The following is a 25782-nucleotide window of genomic DNA, read 5'->3' as shown; positions in this document are numbered from 1 at the left end:
TGTCGAAACTTCTCTAACTGTACACTTTTAAATGTGCAGTTTATTTTGTTTGTTTTATTGTATGCCTCAATAAAGCTGTTTTTTTTTTTAATTATGATGTCAATAATGCTCAAATAAGTACTATAGTTGTTGGCTGTGTCAAAATCCAAACGGGTCTCTAAAAAAAAAAAAAAAAAAAAAAAAATCCGTTGGGGCGCCTGGGTGGCTCAGTGGGTTAAACCTCTGCCTTCAGCTTAGGTCATGATCCCAGAGTCCTGGGATCAAGTCCCACATTGGGAATCTCTGCTCAGCAGGGAGCCTGCTTCCTCCTCTTTCTCTCTCTCTCTGCCTGCCTCTCTGCCTACTTGTGACCTCTGTCTGTCAAATAAATAAATAAATAAATCTAAAAAAAAAAAAATCTGAACAGGTCAACCTGGTATCAAATATTCTTTTCTTTCTTTCTTTCTTCCCTTTTTAAAAAACATTTTATTAATTTATTTGAGAGAAAGAGCACAGAGAGAGAGAGAGAGAGAGAGAGAGAAACAGACTCCCAGCTGAGCAGAAGACCTGACACAGGGCTTAATCCCAGGACCCTGAGATCATGATCTGAGTGGAAGGCAGATGCCTAACTGACTGAGCCACTTGGGCACCCAGTATCAAACATTCTGTTTGGACTTGGAAAGGGCTTGGGCTGGTATTTCTACCTGCTGTCAGGAGGACATGGGTGGCCTCAAGGACCTTAGTTACCTTAGATGAATTGTTTTCACAGGGACTGGTAATTAGCCCAGTGGTCTCCATTTTGTGTGTTTAGTGAGTTTGCATACATTTGTCAAAGAAGAATATTTTTCCTCTACCCTCTTCAGTTCAGTCCTGAGGACTTGCAAGTTAAATTAAAACAAAAGAAAACAAAACAACAGTTTAACAGGAGAGAGGCACACAATTCTTATTAACATTTCTGTACATAGAGTTCATAGGAAAAAAAAGTGAAATTCTAAGAAGCAGTTGACTTGGGGACTTCTATACCATTTTAATAAAGGAAAGAGAGTTTGGGTTTTAGAAGATGATGAATCATGAGGCGGTAACTAGAAAACATATGGGAGGACGAATGAAAGATCAGGGTTCTTTTAGTAGTCTGTTTCTGCAAACTTGTTTGTCTCCGTCTCTGGTGATAAGAGTTCTCACCTCTTCCTGGTATGGGTGGGAGGGAGTAGGGGTGGGGAGGGATGGAATTTGGCCAGTTTGGAGTAGGGGAGACTAGGAGACACTTTTACAAAGGGAAATTTGTGCCCTGCTTTTAGGCAGTTGATGGGAGAGCAGAGAACTCTCTCTGCCCTTGTTGATTCTCAGTTGCTGTCGACTCAAAATAATACTTTATGCTAAGGAGGCAGGTGTGGGGGTGGTGTATTTTGACCCCCTTTCACAGGGAAAACCACCAGCAATTAAACCGTTTAGAAGACTTTGGTATCCCTGCTCTGCACCGGACTGCCCTACCAAAGTTAGAGACCTGGAGGACTGACCTGGCTGTCATCTCAGGCCTGGCCTTTCGCAGTCTCAGTCTCTCCTCCTTCTGTCTGCGACCCCCCACGCACCTCCCTCTCTCTTGCCTTGGGGACCCCACCTGCCGTCCACTTTCCCCACTTCCTATCCTGAGATAGGGCCCTCAGAATAACTTTCATCTCTTTTAAAACTTCATGTGGTAGTTTTCCTCTTGACTTTGTTTCCATGGGGTTCACGTTTTGTCTGAATTCACGGACCTTACCCAGGGGATACGCACCCATCATTTATTTTTCCAACACAAAACATTCCCTTCTGCTTCATCCTGTCCCTCTAACATTCCTCTAGGTGAATAATCCCCATTTAGAAATCAGTTCCCATTTTAACGAATCCTCACTGTTTCAAAAGAAGGAGCTGAGCCTGTACAAGGGCGGGCCCCTTGCCATCTTCCCCGCTGCTGGCAGGGCCGTCCTGCACCGTCCTCTTCTGGCCTCACCAAAACAGTGCCTGGGAGATTGAGGATTTCTGCACTATTTCCTGGAAGAAAAAAAAAAAAGAAGAAAGAAAGAAAAAAAGCTTCTGTCTCTCAATTAAATATGTAAAAAACTCAATTTCGAAGGTACCTTTTAAAAAGTGCATCCTTTGGTCTAAAACCCAGCCCTCCAAAGTTCATTTTAAAAAAACGCAATAGCCCAAACTCGTGTCAGGATCCCAAGGTCCTAGATTCCTTCCCTCCTGTGGAAGAACGACAAGACCAGCTCACACACGTTCAGATGTATCACTCCGGGTCGAAAACAGCCCTTGAGGCTTTGTTGGTTCTCTTTCCCCTCTGGGTGGGAGCGGGTTAGTTTGCCTCCTGCCTCCTCGGGGTTTTCCTCCTGGCTTTTAACCCAGGTGCCTAAGGAGCCTGGAAGGATTTTCCAGTCCCTCCTCCTCTCCCTCCCAACCCCCCTCCCCTTATCTCACACTTGGGCCAAACGTGCAAGTTTGCTATTTGGGGTGGGGGTTTGCAGGGGGCGTTGAGGACCTTTTGCATTTCTTCCACTGCCTCCTGCCTCCCCGTTTTGCCCGGCGAACACACAGAAACGCAGCAGACCGGCGGGGCAGCGAGGGCAGCAACCCCCAGCCCTGCCAGCCCCGCAGCTGCCCCAGGCTTTCCCATGGCTCCGGGTGGAGTGTGCGTGGTGAAGACCCAACCTTTCTTCTTGTTTCCCAGCGCCATTTTCCAGTTGATTCTACATGGGACATAATCTTCCCGCTAAGTACTTCAGTCTGTGCCTGGAACAGATGAGGACTTTTTCTTCCAACGCGAGGGCAATGCCATTATCAGCCTAAGCAATTCCCAAGAATCCTTTCATACGGATGAGCTGGGCCCCAGTGGAGCGCAGCCAAGCAGCTGGAGATTGGCTCCGGCCCGAAGGGTCAGCAGAGCTGGTGGTCAGGGACAAGGGCTGGGTGGGGACGCAGGAGAGGGAGGGCAAGCTGCAATTCACGGACCCCTTTGGGTCTGTCTGTCCTGCATCAGGTCATAACAGTCTTGGAGAGTAATGACAGTTCTCCCCTCCCCCACTAAGTCCCATGGGACTTCCTCTTCTGGCCGCTGCTAGTTTCGAGTGACCCCAGGAAAGGGGCTCAGCGCATCTAGGTCCAGCTTAGCCAAGATGCCACAGTACACACCATGCGATCATCTAATTCCCCGCCGGTGTTCAAATTGTCCCCCTGTGCCTCAATAATGGTTTTTACAGTTGATTTGTTCACATGGGGGTCCCCAAAACACCCACAGGTTGCCTTTGACTGTTCCTTCTCTTACGTGTCTTTGCTTTATGAGCCCCTGTCTCTTTCTTTCTCACACATACACACACTTTTAAATAAATAAATAACATGTATAAATCAATTTTATAAAACATTTTATATAAAATAAAACTTATAAATCAATAATAAAAACAATCACAGTATAATTTTAAAAAATTCTTTTTTCCCATGACAAAGAAACCTGGCTGTGGGTCTGGTGGAAAATTCCCCACGTTCTGAATCTGGCCCTTTCTATCTTCCTGGTGTGATGGAAATGAGCTCTAGAGGCTTGATAAGATTCAGGGTTTTGTTGTTGTTGTTGTTGTTGTCGTAGTTGTTGTCCTTTGGCAAGAATGCCTGCGGTTCCTTCCCTCTCGGCTCCCTTGTGGCTGCTAACCTATCCTCGGTCTTGGGCTGATGGGGTTGGGAGAAGCCAGGAAACAGCCCTTGGGCTAAGCTACCCCAACCACAGCTGTCCTCATCACAGAGCCTAAAGGTTCCAGGCAGGAAAACCGGACGAATCCACTGGTATAACTCCTTCCCGCTCCTTGGCCTCACACCGAGGGCTGGCCCGTCTCTCTCGGCAACATTTACTTCGCTGCGTCTTTCCTCCGCTGCTTAACTATTGTGAGCACGGGGGTACCAGCTGTAGTAAGTCACGTGAATCCATGTCCAGTAGGAAGAGACCACTGATCCCTATAGATTAAATTCCCTGTTTATTTCTGCGAGGGCACTGAAGCTCCTAGAAGCACGAAGAAGCTTGCTCCCCAGGGACCAGCCCTGGAGGCCCCCCTGGTTTCCCCAGCGGGGGTGAATCATCACTATCCATGACTACTGCAAGGCCCTCAAACTTCTATGTGCTGTGCTTCTATCACAATTCCAGAAGGAGAATTTGCTCTAGCAATTCTTGGCTGTTGTTGAAGACAAGGTTGACCCAACATTGCGCTCTCCTGTTTCTCCAACCGAACTCAGCTTCAGCAAGGGCAGTTCCTTAGTGGGGAAGAGACTTTGGAAATCTGGGCTTCTCTGAGCTCCGTCACTGCCTCCAGATCCCTACTGTTCTGGAAAGTCAGTGTCCCAGCACTTGTCCTACCACTCTGTGTCAGAACCGTTTAATGCGAATGTTTGAGCCAGAGTGCTGGAGAGCAACATCAACCCACCAGAAGATGACTGTTTTGATCCTTTGAAGTTTTTCATAGAAAAGCAAACCTGTAAAATATTTTTGTAAAGATCTCATCGGAGGCACCTGGGTGGCTCAGTCTGTTAAGTGTCTGCCTTTGGCTCAGCTCATGACCTCGGGGTCCTGGGATGGAGCCCAGCGTGGGTCTACCTGCCCGGCCAGGAGTCTGCTTCTCCCTTTCCTTCTGCCCCTGCATCCCCGCCTCCCCGCTTGTGCTTTCTGCTCTCTCTTGTGCTCTCTGTCTCTCAAATAAATAAATATATAATCTTGAAAAACAAAAAAAGACCTTGTGGATTCTTGAGAATGCATCAATGGGCCAGAGTTCCACCAAGTCTGAGAAACTCTAGTCTGTGTCTAACACAGGCATTTTGACCGAAGAACATACATTTGAGATAGAACAAGCTTCTGCCCAGGAAGCTGGTTCAGAGCAAATAGGGGTGGGCTCTTGAATAGACACCGGGATCCTGAGAGTCTAGTTGAAGCAAAAGGGACTGTATTGGAAGGGTCTCAGGACCTCTAGATGGGACGTGAAGTGGAGGTGGGGGGCTTGGAAGTGGAAACAATCTGGTTCTGGAGAGCTGGGAGGACTGCCTCCTTCCACACCCTCAGTGGGAGGAGTGTGCTGGGATTTTCATTCCATCAGATTGCCCCAAAGGGGAAGAAGCTATCCCATAAAAGGAAATCTAGGTGCTATCAGCACGGAAGACCGGTTATAGGACAGCTGAAACCCAACACTGATCTGCAGTCCCTTGACCTAAGGGAAGAGAAGAATCCTCTTACGCAAAAATTTACAGTTTCTGGCTTAAAAAAAAAAAAAAGTCCTAAAAACTAAAGGAACTCATTTTCTAAAATCTATCTCCAGCATCCAGCAACAATACTGGGAAAAGCCAGAAGGAAGGTTATCTGCTTGGGGTATTTGTGTTAAATTCCTCAATTTACCACATTCCAAGAGCAGGATTTACAGTCATTCGTAGGGAATGTTTCAGAGAACACCCGAGGTCAGGGAAATGTGGTCATCTGCATTTTGAAACCCAGAACTGTATGTTTCTACAGCTGCTGACTTACCAGGTCCCTGGGGACCGCAGGCTGAGTTCATCCTGACCGGGGGCCAGCACGGCGGGATGCTTCTCTGTGGCTGGAAGGGATGGCTTTCGATGTTCACCATGTCTGACCAGCATTGGGTTGGGGAACGGTCAGCGGGCTGTAGAGGGAGGCTCCTCAACTTGGGACTAGTAAACAGAGATTTGGGGCAGAATGAGGTTTGTCAAAGTGGACCCCAAGTGGTTCACATCCTTGAAGGCACAAAAGTGCTCCTGATTCTATTTTTTCAAACAACTATTAGAATTCTTTTAACCTTCAAGTGGCGGGAGCAGTCAGTGGTCCTGACCCATCAGGCCCTCCAGCTGGGTCTTGAGCCAGCCCTCAGGGCACCTCGAAGACACCAGGAAACTGTTTCCATTGTAAAAATGACACCCAGCAAAAGCAGACGTGAGGAACGTGATGCTGGAAATGAGGGCTGGCGAGAGAACAGAATGCTAACATTTCTCCAGATGGGCCCCCACGTGAATTTTCCCAGATCTCTTAGTCATTTTCATTGGATCAAAATTAAATGTGTCAATATGAGAAGCTAAAAATGTAATAACACAGTGACGTCGAGTGTTGCTCGTCCTTCTTCAGGAATAAAGGTGACCCACGCCCACGTTCTGTTTTTGCTGCGGAGTGCTTTCCACAAGCAGTCTGGAACTTTCTGTCTTGTCATTTAGAAGCAAAATAGGAGACTTATGCACACCAAAAAAACCTCAGTTATTAAAACTCTTTTTAAGAAGCATAAAAATTCCAAGCAGTTCATAGAACATAGGTTGCTTTTTTTTTGATACCGTAATACATAGGTAATTTCTAATCTACATTTGAACCTACATTTATCAAAATAGATCACTTTAAAATTGGTTGATAAATCGTACTTTCCCTAATGTGATTAGTTTAAGGAAAATAGTGTATGTCTCGCCTTAAATATGGTAAAGTCGAAATAAATATTTTTACATAAGTTGGGTTTTGGGGTTGCCACAGACATTGACCCGTTGCCACAGTGACAGCCAGTGTGGGAGTCGGACTTCGATTCTTTTTTTTTTTTTTAAATATTTTATTTATTTAACAGAGAGAAATCACAAGTAGGCAGAGAGGCAGGCAGAGAGAGAGGAGGAAGCAGGCTCCCTGCGGAGCAGAGAGCCCGACGTGGGGCTCGATCCCAGGACCCTGAGATCATGACCTGAGCCGAAGGCAGTGGCTTAATCCACTGAGCCACCCAGGCGCCCCGGGACTTTGATTCTTGACACACACTCACCCCAGACAACCGAAATACTCCATAATCCGAAAATGCCACCTTCTTGCTGTGCACATCCCCTGCTCTCTACCAGAACTCTGCCCCTCAGGCCCTCGGCGTGGAAAATCTAAGGCTGCCACAGAAGCCAGTTCTGACGGAGGAGGGCACATAAGAACGTTTCTGGCGGTCTTGGGGGATCAAGGACGGAGGAAAAGCTGAGTCACCAGGTCTCAGAGCAGCCCCAGGGACTCCTTGGGGAGCAGAGCAAATGGGCAGCCTCTTCCAAAGCAGAAGTTCCCATTTCTCAAAACTTTTGACATGAATTGCCATATCGCCTTCTAGAACAATTTTGGGAGCTTTGTGCCTTGGACCATTTGCCTCTGCCCTCTGTAGCTGCTCTGAGCAGGGTTCTGGGATGGTCTCTTGTTGGTGGTCCGAGCCCTATCCCAGGTTCCACGTACGGGTTGATCAGAACCTTGACCTTCCAGGGGACACAGTCTTCCAGGCATGATTCGTGGGCCACTCCATCTCTTGTGTGACCCATTAGGCCCGAGACCAAGCCTTTCTAGGAGTCACTCAGGTCTTGGTGCTTGTATGTGGCCGACGCAGCTACTTGCCTACTTGATAACCATTCTCCCCTCTTCCCTAATTACTAGAAGCTCAGTTCTGTTCAAGGCAGCACGGATACCCTGGTAGGATACCCACATTCCTCGAGGCCCCTGCAGCAAAGGGTGGCGGCCAGGTGACACGATTCTGAGTTGTTGGGAAACCCACCAGGAATTTCTGGAAATGCTTTGCTTTCATGATGTAGCACTACCTTATCCTCCTTCTCATTGTCTTCCTCTTCCTATTTGGAATATGGGCGTGAGACTGGAGCTGGAGAAGCCTTCTTGAGGCCCGAAGGTCAAAAGGTTTATGCTCACAGGGGATGGAGCAGAGAGACAGAAGGAGCCTGAAATGTCCCATGGCAGCGGGTAGGCCTCTAACCCATGTAGGGCCTGGTCAAGGGTACGGATGGAGGCCTTTACATCGTGTCAAAGTTTAAGAAATGATCAGTCACGTTGACAAACTGTACAAGAACATATGTTCTATCCTCCAGATGACAGTACACTTCAGATGATGGAATTTTTAAACTACACACAAAACCACTGTTTTTACATGACAACGTCAGCGAACTATCAAAGACAGCTAAATATTTTAGTATACTTTTCTGTGTCCCGCCGCACAGTACTTCATCATGAACTTGGGATTTCACTGCACCTTGGAATCAGCGCCGGCTCTGAGTGTCAGTTACCACTGCAGAGGGGTGTGGACAGAAGGATGTTGGTTGAGGTCGACTGAATGAGTCACCGGACTAACACCAGCACACAACACAATCTGGACGTTTTGGCTGGAAGTAAAGCTTGAATTTGGGCATATTTCAGTATGATTTATGTCCTTTTCAAGAAAAAAAAATGACAAAAACACTTTTATTCTTGTGGGTTTGGAAGCTATGTTTGGCGTGATCCCAAGAGGATCGTCAGTTTCCTCCCTTCGTACAACTTGTAGACCATTCTGGACACCGAGCTCAGTCTAAATAATTATGAGCACTGTTTCGTAAGATAAAGGATAAGGAAAATCTTTATAAAGACACATGATGGATGATGGCTTTCTCTTTCCTAAACGGCAGTCCCACAGGTCAGACAGAAGGCGAGCTTAATAGGTAGCTATTAAGTCAAACCACAAAGAACCCTGAATTCCGTGGCGGCAGATCTTCTGACCTCACCGTCAACAGGCAGAGACTTCAATCTTCTTGTGGTTTCGGAATCAGAAATGCAGTCTTTCCGTGGCCCTCCCCTACGGGTTGTCAAAGGGAAATGCTTCCAGAATCATCGCGTGAGGGCAGCCAGGCTGCAGAAAAGCCATTGAAAGTTTACAAGGGTTCAAACTATATCCAAGAGCATTCATGAGCAGACAGCAGATAGTGGGGCTTTCAGGAGACAGCTCTTAACTGATGCCCCAGAGTCTAGAAAGCTCTGCAAGCCTGCGAGACAAGCCTGGCTTCGATCCATGGTCTTAATGATGTGAATTCCAGGATTGTTTTTTTTTTTTCCACTTCTGGTCTAGACCAAGCTTTTGTCTCAACCCCGGAACATTACTCTCTTTAATCACTGCTTGTTCCATTTTTCTGGAAGCCAGAACTCACGTGTGAGAGGAGGTTGTGTGCTGTGCTCTGAATTGTGTCCCCACCCCTAACCCCCATCCCCCAAATTCCTTTGTTAAATCCCTGACCCCCATCATCACTGTATTTGGAGATAGGGCCTTTAAGGAGGTGATAAAAGTGAAATGAGGTCATCAGGGTGGGGACCTGATCCGATAGAACCAGTGTCCTTATAAGAAGAGGTAGAGACACCAGAGAGTCCTGTCTCTGTCCTGGGAACACAGCCAGAAGCCTGCCGGCGGCAAGCCAGGAAAACAGCTCGCACCAGAATCTGACCACGCTAGACCTTGACCTTGGACCTTCAGCTTCCAGAACTTTGAGAAAATAAATTTCTGTTGTTGTCTGTGATGTAGCGTTATGGTGGCCCCAGCTGAGTCCTGCAGAGTAGTTTACCCCTGTTCCTTTTTCATTGAAATCTAGTCTGTGCTTCCCTAAACTCCTCCTTCCCAAAATAGGTGTAAGAATTTAGCTGGTCCGTCTGGTTTAAAATATAGGATATTTCATATTTGTCTTTATGTTTTGTTCTCTCCTTACCCTGATGATTGCATTTGAATGTGAAAGTAGAGAACTTCTTCTCCCTCTTCCCCCGCCCCCTCCCAACTCGTCCTCTTCTTCTTCCTTTTCTTCTCCTCCTCCTCCTCCTTCTTCTTCTTCTCCTTCTTCTCCTCCTCCTTCTTCTTCCTTCGTCTTCTTTCTCTCCTTCCCCTTCTCCCTCTCCCTCTCCTTCTCCTTCAGTTGGCCGTGCAGAAGGGTATGTTCTGTGGGGAAATTGGCAGACAGTTGAGATTACCTGTTTGGCTTGAAGGGAAAAAAAAATTGGGTGGATTATCATAATGGTAACACCCCTGATTAATGCCCTTCAGTTCACAAACACCCATTCATATGTGACCACATTGGTGCCTCTGGTGAGATGCCTCAGCCAAGATCACACAGCTGCAGCGAGGGCCAGAGTCAGGACTCCTCGCTCACATGGGGAAAAGGGGGACGGTTATGCTGTGCAGTGCTGTGTAAAGGGGATATTATTGGAACTTGCTATAATAAATAGAATTATACCTTACCATTAGAAGAGGAGACTGTTGGTGCCTCCCCCTCCCCACCACCACCCCATGCCACCTGTGCCCTCCCCACACCCACCCGGGCAAGACTGGGTCCCCCAGGTCACGTGTGGGCTGAAGGCCATCTACACTTGGCTCTGGACTCTTATGACCCTTTATCTTTAATTCCTTTTCAAAACAGTAAATATTTTCATAAAGATAGACCCATTTGTTATCTCTCTGGGTCATTTCTCAAAAGCTGAAGCAAAACACTTGGTAAAAGGAGCCATTCAGTTCGGCTTTGCTCAGTAGTTTGTGCTTGAGATGCCGGCGGACAAACTGTTCTCCCTCCGCCAACTCTTGGAAATCCTTCTCGAAACAAGAAGAACAAGAGACCAAAACACAGACCCAGTTCTAGATGAAACTGGGACAGAATCCTGCAAGTCAGCTGTCACTGATGGGGAAGAGGAGCCCAACAGGGCAGGGAAACATCCTGGAGCCTGGGGAGGAGAGGGGGTGGTCCAGGGGCAGGGCCAAGGCCAGGTGAGGGCGGAAGACAGTGGGGATTTTATAAGAGCGTGAGGTATTGCCTTCTCACTTCTCTTGCTTCCTCCAGGCTCATGGCCAGCTTCCTACCCTAGCTGCATCAGATCACCTAAGGACTCTGGGAAATGCTGATGTCCAGACCAGCCGACCCTTCTCCATGCGTGCCTCTCCCCTGCCTGTAACTCTCGTGACTGGGGCTATGGAGCAGGACCAGCCAGGCTCCCTTCCCCCTTCTTCTCTCTGGACTATGCTGGCCTGCAGAGAGCAGGTGTCCTGCCAGTCTCGCCCATTGGGGAGGCCGCCATTTCCCCGCAGAGCCGAGTGGGTGCACTTAATTCTAGGGTGCAGTAGGAGGAGGTTTCCTTGGCCAGCAGACAAGAAGCCGCCTTCTCCAAACAGCCTCAGCAGTAAGAAAGCTGGTGTTTTGATCCCCATCTCTCTGGCTCTGACACCCATCTTTTGTCTAGCTCTGCATACTTTCTCAGGAAGCTCCTGGAAGTTTTGGTCCATCAGCGTCGGGGAGTAATCAAGAAGAGCCAAGAACAAGGAAGACAGGAAATCCCAGAAAGGATGGACTCAGGGAGCACAGGGAATTCCGAGGGTGGTGGTGATAGGAAGCCCAAGGACTAATTTATGCAGCCACCAAGGGAACAGACTAGCTGGGACTGGCGAGCCCAGCACCCAAGAAGAAATCTCCTGGAAACAAAAACGGAACCAACAGATCATCAGATAGGTTTAGTCCTGCGGAATGAGACGACATTAAGGGATGTAGGGGAGACGGCACAGGTGCGAATGACACAAAGTAAAGGTAAATATCAGGCAACTATTAACTGCAGGATAAATAAAAAGGTTGCAAAAGAAAGAAAATATGATCATAGTTTATTGCTTGATTCAGCAGTGAAGAATATTTACATGGCTCTAATAATGTAAATATTGAGTTCCAATCTAACCAAAAGTAATGCTGTAAGTATGTTCCGATGCAAGGGCACCGAATCCTCCACTATGGCACCGAACGGTTCTAACCAAGGAAGAGTGGTGTGACTGTACGTAAATGCACGGAAGAAGAAACTCTCGGAGGAACCCGCTAAGGGTTGGAGGTACCCAGAGGAATTGATCACTCCGGTTTTGTTTCCGCTGTTGTCATGGCCTTCTCACACTATTTGATAAAACAAACAAAAACACCCTCCCAAGAACCAGGCCCTCATGTGTTGCCTCGATACAAATTAAAATGAAAAAAATCAGTTTGGGCTACTTTTCAGTTCCCAACTCTGGTTCTAATCTCACAGAGGCAAGCTTCATCCCCACGTGCCCCATGAAGAACTTCTTGAAATACTAATTTATACTCCTGCCTGCTTCCAAAAGGGTTTTGAGGTATCTCAGAGTAAAAATAATAGCAAGGAAAATTAGTCGAAATCATCCCTTTATTCATAACTGCCAAAAATTATGAAGATTTTTGTTTTGTTTTGTTTTGTTTTTTTAAAGATTTTATTTATTTTTTTTGACAGACAGAGATCACAAGCAGGCAGGCAGAGAGAGAGGAGGAAGCAGGCTCCCTGCTGAGCAGAGAGCCCGATGCGGGGCTCGATCCCAGGACCCTGAGATCATGACCTGAGCCGAAGGCAGAGGCTTAAACCACTGAGCCACCCAGGCGCCCCTGAAGATGTTTTTTGGTAGGGGACTAGACAAACTGTCCGTATCCCTACAATGAAATTGTATTCAGGGATAAAAAGAAATGATTTTAAAAAATGACTTGGAGGAAACTCAGAAGCAGATTGCTGAGTAAAAGAGGCCAATCTGAAAAGGTTACAAACATACTCTATGATTCCAGCTCCATGGCATTCTGGAAAAGGCAAAACTCTAGAGGCAGCAGAAAGATCAGAGTTGCCCGCAGTTATGGGGGAGGGAGGCATGGATGGGTAGTAGGGCACAGGAGATTTTGGGGCACAGAAATTATTCTGTATGATACTGCCATGGTGGAGATATGGTATTATGTGCTTGTCAAAAGCTTTAAAAAGCAACATACACGTGAACCTCATGTAAACTGTGGGCTTTAATTAATAATAATGTATCAATGTTGGCTCATAGCTGTCATAGGCATACCACACTACCACGAGGGGTTAATAAGAGGGGACACTGTATATACACAAGGAGAAGAAGAGGATACACGGGAACTCTTTGTACTTCCTGTTCCATTTTTCTGGAAGCCTGAAACTGTTTGAATGCGATAACAATAGACAATAAAAACAATCAGTCCCTCAGTAAAACCCCAAGCCGTGAAAACAAGAACAAAGTGACAAGTACAATTCCACTGGAGAACTCGGGCTAAGAAAAATGTTCAGCTAAACACCAACCTTGACTCTGAAGTTCTCCGACAGGCAGGTGCCCGGGGTAGAGGGGGGTGCGTTCCGTAGAATAGCGAAAGGAAATGGATCGTTTCGACAGGAGACACAGGCCAGCTCAGAGATGAACTTGTCCGAGGGGACAAGTTTTCATTCCGAGGGGACAGACAACGTAATGGGTGACGACCTTGACTGGACCGCCACAACATGTTCTACACGTGCCCTTTCTTAGCAGCTCCCTGATTGAATCCATCTGCGAGGGACTGATGTTACGTCGTAGTTAATAAGGACAGATCTGTGGGCTAGAGCTCAGGATGGAGACATCCTTCTTCTGGATGAGTGCTTACCATGATCAAATTTTTTTTTTTTTAATGCTACCATTCGCTCATGACAGCCTTATTTTTTTTTTTTTAAGATTTTATTTATTTATTTGACACAGAGAGAGAGAGAGAGAGAGCATGCACAAACAGGGCAATGGGAGAGGGAGAAGCAGGCTCCCTCCTAAGCCAGGAGCCCGATATGGGGCTCCATTCCAGGATCCTGGGATCATGACCAGAGCCAGTCAGATGCTTAGCTGACTGAGCCATACAGGTGCCCCTGCTCGATTTTTTTTTTTTTTTTCAGAAAGCGTTGCTTTAAAAACTAATGCACAGTGTTCTTACTATGATAGATGCAGAGTTCTAGGATATAATCCTCTTGCTGCTTTCCTTGAATCACGATACCATAGATGTTAGAGTTGAAGGGACTTTGCAGATCAGGGAGCCCCCCTCATTTACAGATGAAGGGGCCCGGACAAATGTACATGTGTGCTTGTTGGCACACAGCTAATTAACACCAGAGCTGGTCCTAGGACTCAGGCTCATATGAGTTAAGTGATACACCTTGACCCTTCCACTAACATGAACTTACCGACTCAGGCCAAGCCAACTTCTATGGCATTCACCGGGGTGTCAGGCAGGGGGCAACACCCAGAAGGACCGCTGGGCTGCCTTGGAGCCAGCTGCCTGACTGCCATCTGGATGACCGTGTCCTCCTCCTCAAGCCACCTGCCCGCCCCTCAGGGGGACGTGGGCTATCTGGGCTTGTGGACTCTTGAGCAGCGGCACAGGAAGTCCCGTTCACACAACGCCACGGAGCCTCTGGGGGACTGATGGGTGCAGGGTCATAGGCTCCTGGTTCAGAAGAAGGAAATTCTCATCCCCTGATTATCTCAACCTCCCCGCCAAACCAGCCGCGGCAGCTTTCTGTAAGGCAGCCTCAAACTAGCATCTTGTCACTTCCTGCCGGTGTCACCGTTGAGTGTCACACGTGTTTTGGGGACCGGCCACGGCTTTGTCAGCAGAATCCTGGCTGTTGGGACATGGGTTTTTGCACTGTGCCCTGTGCCTACATTCCTGGGGGCGGAGGTGTATTTTGCCCCATTGAACAAGCTGCCACTGGGGGCCCTTTTGCTGTGAAACTGATTCGAAACATTGTTATTAAAGGGCGGTGAAGGTGAAGCTACTTAGGCATCTGTGAGGCTAGTAAATCAAGCCTCATCAAAGAGCATTAATGCAGGGTCCCTGGAGGGCTCAGTGGGGTGAGCGTCTGTTTGGCTCAGGTCATGATCCCAGGGTCTCGGGATAGAGCCCCTCATCCGGCTCCCTGCTCAGCGGGGTGTCTGCTTCTCCTTCTCCATCTGCCCCGGAGCTATAACTCTTTCTCTCTCAAACAAATAAATAAAATCTTAAAAATAAAATAAAATAGTGTTAACTCTCCATTGGTGACTCCTCTTGCTATTTTATCCAAAGACTGTATCCTCTGATGCTGACGGCAGCTGGAGGGTAAATGAACGTCGGGACTTTCTCCATCCCTCGAGGACAAAGAACTAGTTCAGGAGCATCTCCCGGCGGCTGGAGGGCTGAGCTGCCCGGAAAGGTGGGTGACTGGTGGCCGCCACCATGTCTGTGACCGCTGCCCCGTGGACCCCGTGGGCAGGGGTGACTCCTGGAGGCTCACTCTCTCGCTCAGGACAGAGAACTGGGGGGGGGGGGGGGTGAAGCGTGACTCACATAAAAACAAACACCCTCCCGTGAAAATGAAATCCACACTAGGTACAAAGTAGCTCCATCGTCAGAAGTGAGAAATGTAACTTGTATTTTTATTAAAGAAAAAGATGGACATGATTACACTTTGAAATCTCCCATTTCTTCAGACGAGGAAGGAAGACATTTCTTTGTCCTATGTTTTGGGAAACAATGAAGTCTTCTTAAAAGGGAAGATGTAGGCTATAGGCACAGTCCAAACTTTTTCCAGTTTTTAGATTTATTGGAAAATAGACATATTTTTGAAATAATAGTAAAGATAAAAAGGAAAACAGGGTTAAAAGGAAAAAGTAATAAAATGACATCATCCTTGATTACTGCAAAGAGGGAAACCGTCTCCATTAACCCTTACCCTAGGACAACAAGGGTCAGAGAAATTTACATCCGAGGCCCTGGAGAGCATCAAAGGGTCCTCAGTACAGTTTTGTGTGTGTATGTATGTACGTGCTCACTCTCATTCCAATTATTTTAAAGAGCCCACCCAGGCTTCCCCCCAGTGGAATTTACTATGTTCAGGTGGTTTGAAGAAAACGTTAAAGCAATGTGGTTTCTGCCCTGAGAGTCACAACTAATTAACTCATGAGTCGCTTCTTTTGTGCTCTGCATCTGCTCTGTTCACCCAGCCAGGACTTTGTGGTTCCTGGAAGGCCCTGGAAGAACCAGAAGCTGAAGGCAAAGGCCCAAGTTTGCCCAGTCCCAACAGGAAAAATTGGTTTCAGTCTCCACCTCTCCGGGAATGTGGTTTGGTGGAGGTGGAAGGGGGATGGGGGAGGCTTGTGAAGCTTGGCCCGGCCACGCAATCCGGTTCCCGGGAGCCCTAGAGCCTCCGCACATGCCTCCCCCCCCCGAGAAGCTTCCTCCCACCTTCCCCCTGGCGGGCCCTACTGAGGCCTTGATCCCGTAAGCCCAGGCCTCCAAACACCATGACTGATTTTTTTTTTTTAAACACAGTCAACTACATTGTTTAAAAAAAAAAAAAAAAAAAAAAGCTCTGGGGGTTTAAAACTTGAGGAATCTCATTATGAAGTTGGGTTCATCTCATCTCTAGCAAAAGGGGTTTCCCACGCCGAGTCTACCCCAATGCTGCTCTTCCCGTGGGCCCCATACTTTTCTAGATGAGGGGGTCGGGCTTCCCTGTTGGCTGGGGAGGGACTGCCTGGTTGACGCACGTATCGGCATACTTGTGGTACAACGGGAAAGAGATACTTGGTCTTTGTCCGTTTCTGCCGCACGGCTCATAGAATCCTGGGAATCTCCTGAGTGATGAGGGTCTTTGATATGCCAGTGAGATGGCTGGAGGCCCCCAGACAGCCTCGGAATCGAGACTGGTCACCAAGAAGACCAAGGCATGATTAGAGGGTTGGGACTTGCAGGGAGAGGAGCTGGAGAGTGAGCTAATCACCACTGGCCTAAGATTTAATTGGTCACGCCTACATAATGAGACCTCCAAAAAGACCCTAAACCAAGGGGTTGGGAGAGCTTTTGGGTGGGCGACCACATCCAGGTGCTGGGAGGGTGGCGTGAGACTGTACTTACTTTACCCTACGCGTCTCTTCTGTTTTGCTATTCCTGAGTTGTGTCCTTCATAATTAACCAATAATAAAGTGAAGCTCTTTCTTCAGTCCTGCGAGCTGTTCTAGCAAAGTATCAAACCTGAGAGGAAGGTTGTGGGAATCCCTGATTTATAGCCAGTGGACGGAGAAGGATTGGTGTTCCGGGACTTGTGACTGGCATCTGAAGGGATGACTGTCATTCGGACTGAGCCTTTCACCATGGAGTCTGCTCTAACGCTGGGCAGTGTCAGAATTGAATTAAATTCTTGGACAGCCCGTACGTGTTGGTGTGGGAAAGAACCCACACTTCTGATGTCAGAGGAAGGGTGGATAAAAACAGTTCACTTGGCAGGATGTTATGTATATTCTGGTTTATTAATTCGTAATTTGCTTTCTGTGAGTTCTGGTAACACGAACCGATCTAGAAAAGGACTTTCTGAGCATACACTGCCACATCCTAGGACCTTTGAGCTCTCCCCGGGAGACACAAGATGAGACTCAGCCTACAATAACCGGGGGTCCACCCTATCCTTTTGTTGGGGTGGAGATCAAGACACAAGACAATGAAGGAATTTGCCCCAGATCATGTAGAGGATGGTCCAATCCAGCTCCCTGATTGTGAATTCTATGTCCTTTGCACACACAGTTTTGCAGAAGAAAGCAGGACCCGAGGAAGGTCTGGGCTTTTTGGAAGATAAAGCTTATTCTAACACTGTTTTGTAGCATAACCTGTGCCGTACACATAGAGTCTGGTATTTGCAACCCTAAGAAATTCTCTTCCATAGCTATGCATCCTCCTGGCCCTGGAGAGTGGATGCTTTGTCGAGAAGCTCCTGGAACAATGGATGTGAAGTTATCTGTGTAGATGGGCTCAGGGGCACCTCACAGAGACCTGGACACTCTGTGTGGTTGGGGAGAAACAGACAAGAGGTCCCAATACCCCAAGAGGGTCATAGAAGTGGCTTTGAGGACAGATGGACTGACCAGAAGAAGCCTCACACTTGGTCACTGAGAAAGAAAAGTATAATATTTGACAATTGGAGGCCCCTCAGACGCCTGCCTGTCGTCACAGGGGCCACGAGTTTGGAAGGCAATGCCCCAAACCTGGTGAGACGGGTCACTCTCAGGAGAGGCCAGAAAGGACAGAGGGTCACAGTCTCTCTGTCTGTGACACCCAGACACTGTGTAAAACATCCCTGAATCCAGGTCCCACCCAGGATAAGGATGGATGAATGGGGTGAGGGCGGGGAGCATCCCAAATTGACCAGAGGAGCTAGTTACGCAAAATAAACAGAGTTTAAACTAGGAATCCAACTTTCTCTGGACTATAATGGTAGATTTTCGTTAGACCAAATGGCTGAAGGTTGAGTTCACCTCCAAGAGGTAGACAGCGTGACTGTGTAGGTCAGGGTTCCTGGGAAATGAACCAATAGGATAGAATAATTACATTAAGAGGTGCATTTCAGGACACCGGCTCGGTGATCGTGAGCGCTGGCGAGTCTGAAATCCGTAGGGCAGGTTTAGGTAGAATGGAAGCAGGTGGAAGTTGATGTTTCAGGCTTTTAAAAAATTGTGGTAAAATAAACATACCATACGGTTTACCATTCTAGCCATTCTAATTATACATTTCTGGGGGCATTAAGTATATTTGCCCTGTTATGCAATCATCACCACCAACCTCCTCCAGAACTTTCTCACCAGCCCATGCTGAAGCTCTGTCCCCGCTGAACACTGACTCCCATTCTCCCCACCCCTGGCCTCTGGCAACCACTGATGCTGCCATCCTGAAGCCGAATTTCTTCTCCAGAAACCTCAGTTTTCGCTTTTTTTTTTTTTTTTTTAGGATTTCATCTATTTATTTGATAGAGAGAGACACAGTGAGAGAGGGAACACAAGGGGAAGTAGGAGAAGGAAAAGCAGGCTTCGAGCCAAGCAGGGAGCCCATTCCAGGTCCCTGGGATTGAAGGCAGATGCTTAATGACTGAGCCATCCAGGTGCCCCTCAGTTCATCTAATCAGCTGAAGGCCCCTCTTGAGGCCTTCAGCTGATTAGATGAGGCCCACCCTTGTCATCATAGGTCATCCATCTCCTTTACTTGAAGCTACCCTATTGTAGATGTTGGGCCCCCAAATACCTCTACAGAATACTTGTACGGCAAGACCCTGATTAGTGTTGGATTAAATAACTGGGTAGGACAGCTTGACCAAGCTGACACAAAACTAACCATCACAATAATTTTTTTTTGGTACACCCCAATTTGTGATTCTGTTAAGAGTTATACTTGATACAAATATGTGATGTGTGTATAATCATACATATCTACTCTTTCTCTCTCTTTCGAGAGAGAGAGAGAGCATGCTCAGGGGTGGGAGGAAGGGGCAGAGGGAGAGAGAGAATCCCAAGCAGGCCCCACAAGCAGTTCGGACCCATCATGGGGCTGGCTCTCATGACCCTGAGATCATGACCTGAGCTGAAACCAAGAGTCAGGGGCCCAACGGACTGTGCCACCAAGGTGCCCCCACGATCTTATTCTTCTAACTTGATTCCAGGGTAGAGGCATCTGGAATCCCATCTGAGGTGACCTCCGAGCCTTGTTGCGGGCAGAAGGAAGAGCGAATGCTTCTGAGAGCAGTCAGACCCGCGCACCTCCCTCACCAGCTTCAGGAAGGTTCCACACCGTTCAATTTTGGGTCCTTTTCCTCTTCGGAAGGGTGGGGATCACTTCCAGTGAGCCCCATTATCGGGGTTTCCTCCTTAGCTTCACACGGGGGGCAATATCTTCCCCTCGAACAAGACCCCTCCCTCCAGCCCACGCCCCCTTGGGGTACACTTGCTTTCTCCTCCTACTGCGGCTTCCTGTTGCCCAGCTTGGTTCCTCCTGCTGCCTCCCGTAGGCGGCTGTATCCCCATCACACTGGGAAAATGTCTCTCCTAAAGCTTGGTCGTGCCCCTAGCCTCTACCCAACCATCCCGTCTGATCCGACGCCCTCCTCTGTGACCTGTGTCCCCCCTCCGCCGGCTTCCTGACCATCTCCACTTCCTCCCGTCCAGATCCTCTTTCCCCATTCCTTGCTCCTCCCCAGTGGGTACTCCTGAGGTTTTCATCCTGAGTCCTGTCAGCAGAAGTCCTACTGCTGGGGCGGTCCCTGGCATTCCCGTGGTGCACCGTACTTGCACACCGCCTTGGCTCCAGCCTGTGTGTTTATCCCCAACCTCACTCCCTCCACCGCCCGGTATCCATGTGTGGTCCCCCCCCCCCCCCGGCCAGGCTGTGGGAGCCTCAGAGTCACTCTGGAGTGGGCTTCCAGGACGCTTCCGTCCCACTCATCAGCCCGCTCCCCTTCCTGCATTCCAGGACTCAGACATCTGCTTCTGACCCCAACCTAGAAATGACAGGCAACTTTGCCTTCTGTATCCTTCACTCTCACAGATTAACTACTCTGTGTCCAAGCCTGCTGCTGCCTTCTCTGGGTCCTTCCTCATTCTTCTCCCTCCTGGTGCGTTAAGTTCAGCCTCCCATCTTCCCTCTCACTGCATCAGGGCAGCTACCCGGCTGGTCTGCCTGCCTCCACCTCTCCTAAGTACTTCCGGTCAGATTCCTTCCAACTGAGCCCCTGGATGGCTGTTCCCCGTTGTCTGGAGGACCAAGCCCAGCCCTTTAGCATGACCCGCCACCCCCACCCCCCGACCCAAGACCAGATTCTCTGTGTTCCTTTCCTCCTGCTGTTCCCTTTCATTCACTGACCCAGGCTTTGACAAACCAACACCCTTGGGATGTTAAAAAAATTTTTTTTTAATCAAGATATAATTTATATCCATAAAATTTACACTCAACATATAAAACTCAGTGTGTTTTAGTGTTTTGCCACAGAGGTGTGTAACCATCCTAACTATCTAATTTGAGAACATTATTGTCACCCCAGAAAGAAACTCTCTAACCCCTAGCAGTCCCTCCCCATTTTACTCCCAACCCCTCCAGCCCAAGGCAACCAGTCATCCACTTCCCGTCTCTGTGGATTTGCCTGTTCCGGACACTTCCCTTCGGTGGAACCCTACAGCCGGTGGTTTCCTGTGGCGGGCTCCTTTAACTTTGCATGTCTTCAAAGTTCATGCACCTTGTAGTGGGTGTCAGTCCTCTGTTCCTCCTTACTGCCGGATAATGTTCCATTACACAGAGAGAACACATCTTGCCGATCCATTCACCAACTGATGGACTTATGGACTGTTTCCACCTTTTGGTGATTACAAATAACGCTGCTGTGAACATTTGTGCACACGTGGGGCATGGACACAGGTCTCAGGTCTCTTGGGTCTCTACCTCGGAGCAGAGTCACTGGGTCACGTGGTGACTCTGTTTCGCCTTCTGAGGACCCACCAGTCTTCTTTCTGCAGCAGCCGCACTGCTGTGCACACCTCCCTCCACATCCTCCCTGGTTCTTGTTATTAACTGTCTTTTCAGTTCTAGACATCTCAGTGGGTGTGCCCTAGCCTGTTTGTGTTTTTGCATGACTGATGAGCTAAGAATAGTTTTTATAATTTTAAAGGGTTATACAATGCACACAAACACACACACATAAAGAAAACGCGTCCGACTCCGTGGCTCCCAAAGCTAGAACACCGCCCTCCACCCTTTGAGTCTGGCTGACCATCCCTACCTCTTCCCGGTGTGGACAGAAAACACTCAGCTCTCTGTGCTTTTGCTCACTGGCCTCTCAGGAGGACACAGAACCCTTTCTTGGTCACCTCTTCCTCCCACGTGGCTCTGCAGGTGCTAAGATTACAATATTCGCCCGTCACTCTGGCCTTTTACAGTAGAGTCTGTCTGAGACCCTTGATGACAGAGATTGGAGTTTGCCCGTTTTTTCCTCTTTCTGTCCTGAGTCCAATGCTGAGCACATGCTATGAGAATTAAGGAATTAAGGACAAGCCCCTTGTCCTCAGGAACCCGAAGGTATAATTGGAACAACACAACTTACCTCCCAGGACCGCACCGAGCTCAGAGGCTGTGGCTGGAGCGGCCATTTGAGTTCATGAAACATGAGCGGAAGTGATGCGTATCACTTCCGGTGGAAACTCAAAGGCCAGCGTCCTTTGTGTCCTGTTTCCTTCCCATGCTGCGCTGACCACAAGAATGAATGACCGATGGGGCTGTGTCTGCCTGTGTCACTCTGACAACCGGAACCTTGCAGACCATGTTGGACGTGTCATGGAGGATTTGAGGTCGTACAGGGCCATGGCCTGACCTAGATTGTCCTAGCTGATACACCCCACGTCCTGTGGGAGTTCACGCCAGGGAGGGCCTGGGGTGGCTGCTATAGGAGGCAGGGTTGTCCCGGGCCCTGAAGGATGGGTAGAGCACGGGTGGGTCAAGGGAGAGAGAATTCCGGAAAGGACCTGGGTGGGGGATGGGCAGCTCCCTAACAAATTTCAGCTGAGGTGGGCATTTGCAAAGACCATATTCCTGCTCTAATTTTCTCCCAGGGCAGAAGCTGCTTCAGGAGTAACCATTCCTCGATTTACCTCCTGAGGAAGAGGTTCCATTTTTGAGCATTTTCTCGTCTGCGACTCCTGGGTGAACACGCGTCGGTCAATCATTAGGCCTCTTATTTGACATTGTAGCAGATCTGGGAGTAAAATAAGTTCTGCTTTCTTTGGATTCCAAAGTCATCCAGTCCCGCTGTGCAGAGGAGGGGAATGGAAAACAGCGCAAACCCAGCGGAGTCGCCTACAGCGGCCTCTCCGAGTGAATCATGCTCTTGCCCAAAGAGCCACCCCTGGGTGACAGCAGCACATGGCCTGTTTTATGCTTAAAACCAAGTGCTCACTGGTAAAGCTGGGCTAGAATTCTTTTTTTTTTTTTCCAAGATTTTATTTATTTGAGACAGAGAAAGAGAATGAGAGCATGTGCGTAAGCGGGGTTGCAGAGGGAGAAGGAGAAGCAGACTCCCTGCTGAGCAAGGAACCCGACTCTGGGCTCGATTCCAGGACCCCGGGATCACGACCTGAGCTGAAGGCAGACACTTCACCGTCTGAGCCGCCCAGGCGCCCCTGGGGCTGGAATTCTTCAACCAAGTTTGAAAAGTATGTCATGTCCCTTTCCTGGGGCAGGTCACAGGCCACTGTTTTTTCTTTCACTGGCCTCATCATTTAGAAATAATGACACAAATCATTATAGTGCCAGTAGGGGTTGATCTCCCCAAACAGCACGGAGGTGTTGGCTGGAGTTCAGGAAAACCCGGTGCTTAGCATCCATCCCCACGTGTCTAGGAACACCTGCCTTGCTGTTTCCCTTGTGAGGACTGACAGTGGTCCCAGAGACACGTGGGTCTGGCTGGGTGTCCTCTCGTGGAGAGGGGCTGCCCTTCTTCAGCGACGAAGGGACAGGAGGAACAAGGGCCGCACCTGACTCACGAAGTGACTGAGTAACAACCTTCTGGGCCAAGAAGCGCAGGTGCATACGTTTCTCAGCAGGGAGTGTGCGAGCTGGGTTTTATGGGCTGCAGACTCCTATCAGAAGCTGATAAGAGAGGCTCTGGGTTATTGGTTCTCCGCTGATTGGAGAAATATTTCCTAAGCCCAATGTGTGAAACACCTAACGATGAATCACCCACAGGGGCCATGTTCTCCACAAAATGATCTGTCTGTTGGCGCCAACACACACACACACACACACACACACACACACACACACACACACAGACTCACATACCTGAACACAAACACATGCACACACACCTTAAACCTCATTCTCAGGGCTCCCCGAGGAATCAAGGAAACCAGACAGCTAGTGAGGGGCACCCCTCCTTGCCAGTTACAACCAGAAAGTGAAATCTGGTAGAAGACAAGGAAAACATCAGCCCCGAGGGAGTCGTCATATAAGGAAGAAGCCAGGACACGGAGCGGCAGGTGCACAAGGGGTCATTGTTGACAGGTGTGTCCTTGGGATTCCACACCTATGAGCATCCCAGGCTTTTACGTGCTAGTGGGTTGGGCCATCTGCCGGCATCCTAGCCGCAGCCTCCCTGGTGCTCTGGGCACCTGGTCCCTTCCAAAGAGCCTCCCGGAGCTTGTCACCTTATTGCACAGTGTCGCACAGTGACTGTACCATAGTTTCTCAGTCAGGCTACAAAGGTGGGTGTCTGAGGGCAGACATTCCAACACTTTAGGATGTCGACGCTCCGAATGTTTCATAAATAATATATCATGGACGTACAACCTCAAGGCCAGCATCCGGGTCTCGTCCATGGTGGTGGGCACCCGCGCAAAGCAGCCTGGCCTCTCTCTCCCTCTCTGCTGGTGTCCAAGAGCGATGGAACTCCCCACGGAAGGGTCAAAATCAGTGCTTCCGTTACTTTTCTTTTTGCAGACCAGTCTTCATGGAAATGCATACGACTTAAAGCTCTTAAAAACGCCCAGCTGCACTGCTCTCCCAGGATCTGATCTAATTACCGTGTGAGATGAGCCAGTTGTCACGAATGTTACAGGGCAAGAGAATCCGTGACACTCTGGGTCGGGTCAGAGGGGTTCTCCAGGGCAGTCCGCGGATTTCTCTGCAACCTCTGAGCCTGGGTGGGCAGCACTGCCCCCCAGTGTCTGCTGCGGGCTCTCGCCCCGTTGTCTGAGCTGCCTGACCCCACTGGGTCTCCACCAGCACCTCTCAGAAGTCAGGCCAAAAAAACTGCAGCAGAAATGGGGGAGTTGGGGCATGAGCAGTTACCCAAAGTCAGCCGACAAGTTTGGGGTCAACAGCCAATCTTAAAATGGGTGAGACAGGAGAGGAAGGGAGGCAGGGAGGAAGTGAGTAAAGAGGGAAGGAAGGAAGGAAGGAAGGAAGGAAGGAAGGAAGGAAGGAAAAGAAAGAAAGAGGAAGGAAGGAAAGGGAGGGAGAAGAGAAGACCGGCTGGCACGCATCCCAAGCATTTCACCCACAAACTGGTTTAGGCCAGTGAGACAGGATGTTCCGCGAGCAAAGACCATGTGACCGCACAGTGTGAACAAACAGATGGTGTATCATTAACAAAATGCAAGGCTGCGTTTCATACTCTCTGCAGGGTGTCAGTGACCCAGGCAATTTAATTAAAAACATAAAAAAATAAAACGTGGCAAAGGCCAAAGTTTCACCCCGCTCTAGTGCAAGTTCATCAGCAACGCCGAGGGGCTGTCCTTGAACGCAGGTCACACACCTGCCTGTGGGTGCAGTGGGACGCGTCGGTGGCCATCCGCGTCAACCAGTCCCGGGTTCTGCGACCCACGGCCGACGCGGCGGTGCCAGGACGGAGGCCATCCCTCCCCTCCTCCTCGTGGGGAAGAAGTTTAGAGGCGGTGAGGACCTGGCCGGCACACGGTGGCTCCCGAGTGCACACCAGCTGGTGACTGGTGTCACCTTGGTCCGAAGGAGCCCACGACCAGAGCCCCCAGGGCTGGGGGTGGGGAAACCTCAGCACGAGCTGGAGCTCCGCAGACATAGCGGCCCCCCGGTCCCCCCCCCCCGCTCTGCTCTTGGCAGCATGAGGCCACGGTCAGGGCCGGGCACTCGGGGCTCAGAAGCGTCTCTCCAACCCCCTGCTTCACCATCCCCTGGTGGAGGACACCTCGAAGTCAGCCTTAGTGTTCCCACCTGTAGGGTTGTGACAGTGCTTTTTCTCTCGGGCGGAAGTGATGGAGAGGGGAGGTAGAGGCGGCTGATGGCTGACAGTTCTAGGAGCACAGAGGCAGCCCTGAATCGGGCTCCTTCCCCGGGGGCCTCCCTTGCTGCAGATGGTGGGGGGGGGGGGGTCAACGCTGACCAGCAAAGCGCCCTGCGATAGCCAGGGACTTCCTTACCGCCAGGGAAGGGCTGCGGGAGGTCAAAGCAGGGAATCGATGTCCTGACATGCTCGTTCTCAAAGGCTGGTCCAGCCGCAGTGGTGGCCTGTTGCAGGGGACAGGGGCCGACCGTGGAGGAGGGGCACCAGCGCAAGAAAGCCGCTGGGAGAGATGGCAGGGAGGTTGACGGGAGTTGGGGATAGTGCAGGAATCTGTGAAGAAGGATAGGTAGGATTTGGGTTTTTTCTTTCTTAGTATTTTAGAAATGTATATAATCATGGGCTTATAAGCATGGAGAGGAGAGAATTCTATGTGACCCTAAGCACAGAGCGTGAGAATCTGGAGGGCTGTTTTGTATTTCGATGTCTACGGAGAGCGTTAGCTTTCTAGACTCCGGAAATTCTAAATAAAGTGTAACTCGGGTAGTGGCTAACAGAAGCACCAATCTGACCTCAAA

The sequence above is a fragment of the Meles meles genome, chromosome 1 (genome assembly GCF_922984935.1).
Source record: "Meles meles chromosome 1, mMelMel3.1 paternal haplotype, whole genome shotgun sequence".
Classification (NCBI taxonomy): domain Eukaryota; kingdom Metazoa; phylum Chordata; class Mammalia; order Carnivora; family Mustelidae; genus Meles; species Meles meles.
The sequence above is the reverse complement of the archived record's forward strand: the minus strand, read 5'-3'. Positions refer to the sequence as shown.